Source organism: Belonocnema kinseyi, chromosome 5, assembly GCF_010883055.1.
Source record: "Belonocnema kinseyi isolate 2016_QV_RU_SX_M_011 chromosome 5, B_treatae_v1, whole genome shotgun sequence".
NCBI lineage: Eukaryota > Metazoa > Arthropoda > Insecta > Hymenoptera > Cynipidae > Belonocnema > Belonocnema kinseyi.
The window spans coordinates 5,709,195-5,719,920 of record NC_046661.1 but is presented as its reverse complement, the minus strand read 5'-3'; the positions used below and the strand labels follow the sequence as shown (position 1 = coordinate 5,719,920).

The 10,726-nt window shown below is 32.9% G+C and overlaps 1 protein-coding gene across 1 annotated transcript in view; it reads right to left on the bottom strand.

Annotated features, from left to right (window-relative positions):
• Nucleotides 1-9,301, bottom strand: part of LOC117172902 (protein unc-79 homolog) — a 1,455,529-nt gene extending 1,446,228 nt beyond the window's left edge. The window contains exon 1 of the mRNA XM_033361197.1: nt 9,062-9,301. The gene's annotated coding sequence lies outside the window, so the exon portion shown is untranslated. The remainder of the gene's footprint in view (nt 1-9,061) is intronic.
• Between the last annotated feature and the right edge of the window lie 1,425 nt (nt 9,302-10,726).

Genomic DNA, 10,726 nt, shown 5'->3' with positions numbered 1-10,726 from the left:
GAGTCAATTGTCGAGAATGGGAAGTGCCGTATATACTGGAACTTTATATTCTCGACAATTGTTTCTGTTGCTCACTCGAGGCCTGACATGGTTCTTCTTGAACCACTCAAGGGAGTTGATGACCAATTGTTTTTGAGATGGGTGATGCTATGAGGAGGCATTTAGATATCTGTTTGTGTATGGGGGTTTTCTGCAAACTTCATGTCCTAATGTGTTATCAGATATTTTGTCAATTAATACGTCCAAGAAAGGCAATTTTACGTTTTATTCTATTTCTATTGTGAACTGCATATTAGGATGTAATCGATTGATGAAATTGAAAAACTTATTTAGTTATTCTTGTCCATGCTGCCAGATGACAAAAGTGTCATCAACGTAACGGAATCAAAATTACGATTGAAGCTTGGCGTGGTTGAAGTTTTTAGTTTTTAGATGTTCCATAAAGACATTGGCTATTACAGGTGAGATTGGGGATCCCATTGCTGTCCCTGAGGTTTGGTCGTAAAATTAGTTATTGAACGAGAAGTAAGTATTATTGAGACAGCGTTCTATCAAAGGTACGAGCTCGGAAGGAATGTTTGTAAAAGATTTAATAATATCAATTGTATCAGAGATTGGTACTTTCGTAAAGAGAGATACTATGTCGAAACTCACTATAATATCTTGGGCTTGGATGTGAATCTGTTGAATCTTTTTGATAAAGTCAAATGAACTTTGGGCGTGAGTGATGAAGTTTCCTTTAAAAGGCTTTTAGTTTTGTAGCGAGAAAGCGTGCTAGGTTGTAAGTTGTTGAGTTTATTGCGCTGACTTTCGATCTGAGTGGAATGTTATCTCTGTGGATTTTTGGGAGCCCGTAAGTTCATAGAGAGATGGTATTAGTAGGTATCAATTTAGATATTGTTTGGCTGTAAAATTTAGAGTCTTTGAAATTTTTTTTTTTTTACTGACTATTATTTTTGTAGGGTTCTTTTTAAGTTTTGTGTATGTATCGTCAGTTACAAGCTTAGCATAAGCCCTAAACTGTTCTCAAAGTGGAAAAACTGTTTTATCATAAATTTGTCAATTACACAGAGATATCATAAAGTCACCATAAAGACACCGTGAAGATATCCTATGTGATTTCCGTTTAAAGTTTAAGTTTGATGCGCATAGGAGATCAACTAGGTCAAGTATGAAATATGAAATAGCACAACCATGAAATCGGTAAGGTGGTCTTTTTTAGGACAATGATGAGTCCCTTACTAGGATTACTTGAAAAACTATAATTTAAGGATACATTACGATTTAAATTAGGAAATTCTGCTAAATTAAAACCATGAAATTTATCTGATGAAGTGCTTTTGAGGACTGCCACATCGATAGAAATCTCAGAGTATATGCTGAAGATTCTCAAGACTCTGAGAAGCTCTGGCAAATTCTCCGCGGGCACTCAGATATATTTAAATGTCCAGGTAGCTAGTTTCAATGTTTTAAAGGCTTTAAAATGTCCTTTTCGAAATTGAAATAAAAATACGATCATAAATAACAAGCAGAGAGGCTAAAATTGAAATAAGAATTCAATCATAAATAACCAGCATAGAAGCTATATCAATAGAGTAGCCGACACTGAAGGGTCCTTTGTTAAGCCTTCGCATTAAAGTTTAGAAATGGATTTTTTTAAATTTCATAGTTATCAGCCTAAAACATAATAATTCGGAATCAACGGGTTTCGATGATTTCAGATATCTAACTGTTTTTCTAAATGTTAAAAATTGGAATTAAAGCTGTTGAAACGGTGCGCACAAAAATGGCGAAATCCATAACACTCAAAGCTTACCAGCGGTCAATGATAATTCGGTTTTAAGCTTTTAAAAATGCACTCAAAATGTTTCCCCGTCACCGAAAGGGGTTTGATGGTTGTGGGATATGCGCTTGCTGTCTGATTTCCTTAAACAAACCGGGTAAAAGCTAACAAATGATAGTAAAGTGGTTAGGAAAAATATAAGAATGGAGACCAAAGCGACTGACAGTTGCTTGGCGCTGATCGATCAACGTTATTTGATCGCACTACCAAGCATGTGTACTGTCGGTAAAGCTGCTGCTCTTGGCGGGAATTCTTAATAAGCATAAAAATGCGATTTGTGTTCTTTATATTGTAACTGTTTCTTGACATGTCTTACTTGGCTACCTAATTGGAAAACTGTGAACAGTGATAGAAGGATGCCGCCATGTACTCGCTTATAATAATTGATAATAATTTTGCAAGTTGAAAAATGTATTATTTATTGATTTATTTACATATATTGTTGTGTTGTAACGTGCAAAACACATATGGAAATAGCACATTACGTATAATCGTATGAATAAAGTTAATATTATACAGCCTATTCTCGCTTTACAGAACAATAATATTAATCGCATAAATTTCTTATTGAGAATAACAATATCTGAAGATTTTTGCAGAAATTTAAAAACGTTCGTTGTTTCAATATCGAGATATACAATAGAAATTATTGTACACAGAAGACGTCGGATTTAGTAACAAATTTTTGCAGGAAAAATTTGCAACAAATAAGCAAATAACTACATAACCGGCATTTACTTTTTACCAACTGTTTTCTACGCCCTGATTCGCAAAGATTGATTATTCTTAGATATTGAGACCGTGCACTCGGAGAGATTCAATGTAAAAAATTAATTGTTGCATTATTACTATTATTTAATTTATTTAATTAAATAATTCAATTAATTGATTATTCTACACAGAATACGTCGAATTTAGTAACCATTTTCGTAGGAAATTTTTCTAAAAAATTAGCAAATAATTACATCACGGGCCCTTACTTTTAAAAAACGATTTTCTACGACCTAATTCACTGTATCGACACCAAAGAATAATGAATCTTTGCGAATCAGGGCGTAGAAAATAGTTTGAAAAAAGTAAGCGCCGGTAATTTGCTAATTTTTTGAAAATTTTTCCTGCGAAGCTTTGTTACTAAATTTGACGTCTACTGTGTACAATAATTTCTTTGTATATCTCGATATTGAAACAACCAACTTTTTTAAATTTCTGCAAAAATCTGCAGATATTTTTATTTACAATAAGAAATTTATGCGATTAATATTATTGTTCTGTAAAGCGAGAATAGGCTGTATAATACTTACCTTATTCATACGATTCTACGTAATGTGCTATTTCGATATGTGTTTTGCAAGTTAAACACAACAATATATGTAAATAAATCAATAAATAATACATTTTTAACTTGAAAAATTATTATCAATTATTATTAACGAGTTCACGGCGGCATCCTTCTATCACTTTTCACAGATTTCCTATTATGAAGCCAAGTAAGACATGTCAAGAAACAATTACAATATAAAGAACAAAAATCGCATTTTCATTTTTATTTAAAATTACCGTCAAGAGCAGCAGCTTCACCGACAGGACACCTGCTTGGCACTACGATCAAGTGACATTGATTGATCAGCGCCAAACAGCTGTCAGTCGCTTTGGTCTCCATTTATATATTTTTCTTAACCACTTTACTCTCATTGTTTAGCTTTTACCCGATTTGTTTAAAAAAATCAGACGGAATGCGCATATCCCGCAAGCATGGAACCCTTACGGTGATGGAGACATATTCTGAGTCCATTTTCAGAAGCTCAATACCGAATTATCATTGACCGGTGGTAAGTTTTGAGTGTCACATGGATCTCGCCATTTTTGTGCGCACCGTTCCAACAGCCTTAATACAACGTTTCTCGTAAATTGAATGAGATACGTAAAAAAGACAACATTTTTTAATTCAACTAGAAAATTGTATATTAGTATGTAAGTTATAATTATAAATAAGTATATTGAGAAAATTCATCAATTAAAAACGCAGTGTTAATAATTTGAAGAAAAAATTTAAAAAGGAGAGTCGGGTTAGCGACGGCTAACTACTTCAAATAACTCTGCCCGCCCGGTACGTGAGGAATACAAAAGGAACATTATATTACCGTCGCAATACTCTTAAAAGGACCACGAAAAGGAACCAAATCTCTCAGACTATCTCAGAGACTAAATCGACTTTTCACTACAACGACTTTTCATCAGTGGTGCTCGTTGCTGCCAGGCGGCGCAGTCGCCATTACTGTTTTTGTCAAATGTCCACGTTTTGAGACCCCCTGAACCCGAAAAACAGGTTTTTACGAATGTGTCTCTCCGGCCGCGTGGATGGTTTTTTTTGTTAGCACGATAATTTTCGAAAGAATTGACTGATTGGGTTTCCTTTCGTAAATTCTTTTACTATCTCAAAATGAAGTTCAAGTTCGTTAGACAGCCATTTTGGATAAAAATTCAAAAAGTGAGCGTATTTTAAAAATTTTTGAGACCACTTTTTTCAAAATTCAATAATTTTCTGTATATCCTTACATATATCCTGATATATGATATAATCATATATGAATATATATTCATATATTCTGTACAGAAACCTTAAAAAAAGTGTTTTCTGACTCGGGGAGTCTCAACACATGGAGATTTGATGAAAACCGACCATGTCCTATTTTACACAAAATCAATACAATAATCTTGTCACCCCCATTTAAAGTACGTTAAGGCGCACCGTGATCCTTTATAACATTCTGAGGACGTCCTTAGGCTGTCCTCAAGACATCCTTTGATAACAAAGTTGTTGTCCTGTGGACGTCTTCAGAATGTTATCAAGGACGTACTGAGGACAACCTACGGACGTCCTCAGGACGTTATCAATGATGGCGGTGTGTTTAAACGAACTTTAAGTGGTGGTGACAAGATTATTGTATTGGTTTTGTGTCAAATCTAACATGGTCGGTTTTTATCAAATCTCCACGTTTTGAGACGCCCTAAGTCAGAAAAAACTATTTTTATGAAGGTGTCTCACTGTCTGCCTGTTGCCTGCAGTATTGTGTGCTTCGGCACACTTTTTCAGGGCCCAAAAAGAAAGAACGAGTTCGTTAACCAGCCATTTTCTATAAAAACTCAATGACTGAGCACGACAACGCATGATATGAAAATAGTCGGCAGGAAAAGAGGTTGCTTTTTCAAAGCATCTGCTTTGACATAGAATTTGATACTCTTAATGGCTCACAATGTACTCACAATGTCGTAGGACATATAAAAACGATTTTAGGACGTCCTTGTGATGTCCTGTTGCCCACAGGGAGGTCTTACACTTTTTAGCGTAAAAAATAATCATGACTCTTGTATGTCTTTTTGGGACGTCTTTAGGACCAAACCTTTGGGCATCTTTGGGACAACTTTAGGCCAGACATAAAACGTCTTTAGGACGTCCTAAAGTTGTATTTATAATGACCCGGGGACTTAGGCGCCAATGTCCAAGAATATCCCAGGACATTTAAATACGTCCTAAGGAATAATGAAACTACGTGTGTTTTAATGCCGATGCATGTTATTAATTGTAATAATATACATTCATGAAATGATATACAATTTATAGTACAAACTCCAGAGCAAACCGCGAGATACTGGATGAGAATGTTTTCGTTAAAGGCGAAGGAGCTTTAACGAAACAGAATTCGCAATCATAAAATTACTGTTGCCATTGCTTTGACATTTAGTTTTAAAAAGTTTGTGCACAAGTGTGGGAAATATACAAAGACCGAAGGCACGGCGCGAGGTAAAGACATTATCGAGCGTGAACTGCGAGGTAATTATATTATCGAGCGCGAAGCGGGAGAATCAACAGTTGCGCGCCCTAGGCGCGCTCAAACGTGTAAGTGAAGCGAGCCTCGCGCGCATCGCCTGAGTGGAATGTGCCGGCGAAGTGGGCGGATTTTTTAAAAATGTCTGTTCATTTATATGACATATCACTGATTCTGAAGGCACTGATTCGAATATTTATAATTGTAAGCATTAGAGCCCTACATTTTTTCTCTTTTAATTCAATACTATTTAGTATTGTTTGAGGTTTTTCTATTTGCTTACATGCAATTGTATGCCAAAAACATGCACACTTGATGGGCGATCGAAATTTTTTAATTGAAACAATTGTTTATTTATTGATTGAAAATAATAAAATATTTATTTTGGACTTATAATAGCGTCTTTAATAGAAATGTCATTTAAAAATGCCGAAAAATGGACATTGGATGGGTCATAGAAATATATTTATTTAAACCATTGTTTATTTAATAATTACAAGTGGTTGATTATTATTAATTTGATCATTAAATAATTTATTGATCACCAATACTTGAATTCAAAACTTCTGTGTTAAGAAAATGGTATTAGTTTTGTTCCGCGGTGCGATTTAGTCATCCAATTGATTAAGGCTACACTATCCAAGGTGACCTACTTGGGGCAGGACATTTTTTTTGTAACTCACGCAAAATTAAGTCGCCTTGTATTCCTTGTCTAGAAACTTTCTTATGTGACAACCACGAAGGGAGGGTGGTTCGTCAGGACCCAGACTTTTTTGAGAAATGCGAAATCTCTCAAAATAGCCAACTTTATAACAAGAAATTTTTTGAAACCATTTTTTTTAGCTTACGAAGGCTATAAATTTTGGTTTTTTATTTTCAAAAAAAGCTGGTAACCTGACCTAGCGACATTCCTGCTGAACAATAAAAAAATGACCCCATATTCCAAATATTTCTAGTCGAAATCTTAACAACATTTTTAAAAATATGACCTTTTGGGAGAACGCATTTAAACGTAAGCGATGGAATTTTTTTGACCTATTTTTTGAGCTTATCAAGTCTGTAAAAATTAAAAAACAAATCTTTTCAAAGAGCTTGTGTCCTAACCTAGTGACATTAGAGTGGTCCAAAAATGCATGGAAAATTTTTTTTGCATGCTAGAGGGCAACGACCCCTCCATTTTATTCCAAATCCGAAAAAAGAAATTCCCTAATTTTTTATTTTTTCACTTTTTTATTTTAACAGGTGCCCGTTTTGACTTGAAGTACCCCATTTAAAACGCATGGGGAAAAATAAGTTTTTTGAGTTCTTAGAATAATTTTTTAGGGTTTAAACAAATGTGACGGGAAACTTTTGCGATCTGTAGAGAATTATACGACAGAGAATTTCATCTATCAGACATATGTGTTTGACACCGCTAACACACCCCCACGAGTACCTGAAAACTACACTTAAAAATGAAAATGTCAATTTTTCATGAAATCGACCTTTTGAACAATGTATTCTCGTGTTTTTTTACTTAAAATTATTACTATTGGTCTAGTGGAATATTTATTAACATTAGTTTATAAATTTTCAATTATTTTCACAAACTGAATTTGTTACAATTTTTTTTTCTTGAAAAATCGTTTTTACCCCTAAAAATTATTGCTATTAGTCTTGTAGAATATTTATTAACATTGGTTAATTATTGTTTTGTTATTTAAATGAATGAGATTTGTTTAAACCTTTTTTTATAAAATTTCGATTTTTTCCTTAAAAATTATTACTACTGGTCTAGTGGAATATTTAGTAACATTAGTTCATTGATTTTCAATTGTTTAAGCGAATGGAATTTCTGTATATCATTTCTTAACTAAAAATTATTAACATTTCTCCAGTGGAATATTTATCAATATTTGTTGATTAATTTCATTTTAAAAAATTTTAACAAAAATTATTACTTAAATAATACTGATAAATTAATTATTAATTAGTTAATAATTATAACTGATGAATATTCGACTAGACTAACAGTAATAATTTTTATTTTTAAAAATCGAAGCGAAATTATTGAAACAAATTCCATTTGTTTGAGCAATTGAAAATTTATAAACTAATGTTAATAAATATTCCACTAGACCAATAGTAATAATTTTAACTAAAAAAAATACGAGAATATATTATTCAAAAGGTCGATTTCAGGAAAAATTGACATTTCTTGTTTTAAAGGTAGTTTTGCCGTACTCGTGGGGGTGTGTTAGGGGTGTCAAACCCATATGTCTGATAGATGAAATTCTTCGTCGTGTAATTCTCTGTAGGCCCCCCCTACTTTCCCATCACATTTGTTTAAACTCTAAAAAATTCTTCTAAAAACTCAAAAAACTGATTTTCCCCATGCTTTTTACATGGGAAACTTCAAGTCAAAGCCGTTACTTGTTAAAATTAAAAAATTAAAAATTAGGGAATTTCTCTTTACGGATTTGGAATGAAATTGGGGGGATCGTTGCCCTCTAAAAAATAAAATCCTTTTTGAGCCACCCTAAGCGACATTTCCGCTGAACAATTTAAGAAAAATGACTAAATATTCCAATTATTTCTAGTCAAAATCTTACCAAAACTAATTTAAAACACGATTTTTTGGGAAACGCATTTAAACATCATTGGGAATAAAACATGATTAGAAAACTTACGATTTAATCGGCTATACCAGGGCACTTTTCTAATAACTTCTAGATTCAATATTTGCAAAAAGAAATCAATTTGTTTAAACCTCGAAACTAGAAATAATACATTTTAAGATAGGTAATTTTTTCCACGTCCTAGAACCTACATTAAAAACAAACATACATTAGAAAAATTAGTATATGCTTCAATAGTTACGAAAGTAAATTCTGGTAAAATTTGTTTTTTATAACTTAATAAAACTGTGGTTTTTATCGTGCTGTTTAATATGAATGACTTATATAACTAAAAGACGGCTGTTCAACAAAAAAGCTACTGCTACTTTAATTCTGTCATCTCATTTGATAATTAATAAAAAAAAGCACAATGCAGCTTAGATTGGAAGTACTGTAATTCAATTTTGAAAAGCAGTACACATATTCTAACCTTCCATGCATTATGTACAATTTCGAATAAGATCTCAGTACTTGTAACTATTAAATATTATTAAATTAGGATGCATAATAATAGGTTGTTAAATAATAGGACAACATAGTGTCACTAGGTAGAAGATTTTTAAACGCCTAGAACGAAAACTATCTGAAACTATCTATTAGCATTCATGCTTACATTCTCTACACAATATTCTTGTCCTGCAGCAAATACAATGTAATAAGTGAGGTTAAAATAAAATTTGCTTCACTATTAAAACTGCGCACAATTTAATTTCAATCGAAGAAACAAAACTTACCGACAAAAATAGTAACTTATGTCAATGTAACGGAAGGAAAATCACAGGTAATTATTAAAGCAATATTTTATAGTAATCATTATTACTTTCATTTTTTTGCTGTGTACTAAATTTAATGTTATACGTCCGGATTTAAACCACCGCATTTCATGTTTTTTAAAAATTTGAGTTCGTATCGATTCAGGAAAAAATACAGAACCTGACTTAACTAGTCACATTCGACACTGCTTTCGGTCCATCCTGCTTCTTGTATTAAAAGTGAATGTGTGCGCACGCAGTATTGACCTGTTTTGGCGTTCTCAACTGTCTCAAGCACTATCGCCACCCTTTTCCCGTGTAGCCTCACGTATTATTGGAGTTTAACATTGTACTAACCTATCTATACAATAGGGCGGGTTGAAATTGTTTTTTAAAACATGCCTATCCATGAAAAGTTTAACTTTGAATCTCTTTATAACCTGTATAATATTTAAAGTAAGTTTTTAAAATTCGAAATGCTCACATTTTTGTCTAAGTCGCTAATATTAAATTTCATAGTAAAAGATGAAAGAAAGGTTGTTTATCTTCTGGTATATTTAAAGAGCTACTTTATAGAGCACTCATCTTCACAAAAAAAACGTTTCGCTCTTACGAGAAAATTTCCCTACTCGGAAAAAAGCACATTGTAAGGATTTTGGTTTGACATACTAGAACTCCTCACAATGTCAAACTCTTACTCTCGGCATTTAAATTAATAAAATACAACTCATCATCAGTTAAATTCTACTAATTGCATTCTTTATTCACAAGAATGGAGCTTAGCAGTGGAAATACCCTACTGAAAATAAACGACCGTTTATTGCCGTTTATGGAAACCAGTTTAATAGCCGTTAAAATAGCCGCTTTTTTAGGCGGCAGATTTTGGTTTCTTTAGTATATTTACGACAGCTATTACATGCCAAAGCAGCAAGCACTCTAGTTTTACAGTTTCTCAAAAATACAAACTCCTATTTTTGGATTTCAGCTCTTGACGTTACAAAATAATTACACTGTACCACGTGAATAATACTTTTACAAGAAATATTTTATTCGGAATTTTCCAATGTTAACTGAGTCTCTGATATTTGGGCTCCTCAAAAATACCGAAGTCCAAGTTTGAAGCTCCAATCCTTAATGTTAAAAATCAATACTTTTTACCAGACAGACTTTACTTCGCCAAAAAGATGTGAGAGTTGCACGGAGAGACTTTTGATATTAATATTTTTTTTATCGCATATCCATAATTCAAATAAAGTGTATGAATTTAGGGATAATATAGGTTCGGTTAGAAAAAGTCGAATAGTGACTATGAAAATGCGGACTAATATCTTTGATCAGAATAAATCGTACGAATTTTAGACTCTTAAATAAATAATTACAGTATTTCTAAGTCGCTGTATTAAATTTTGTAATGGATTCGAATAACGAAAATTAGTATAGTCACGTGATGTTGTGTTTCACGCTGGCGCATGGCGAAAAGAAAGACGGAGAGAAGTGTACGAACGCACACTATTGCATGAACTTCATGTACTTCTTAATATATATGCGTGTATACACTCGGATGGTCGCTCGCTGGCTACAGTAAGTTTGTTTACGAAGATTTAATTAATACCTATACGCATATATAAACATATCTTATATCTATAA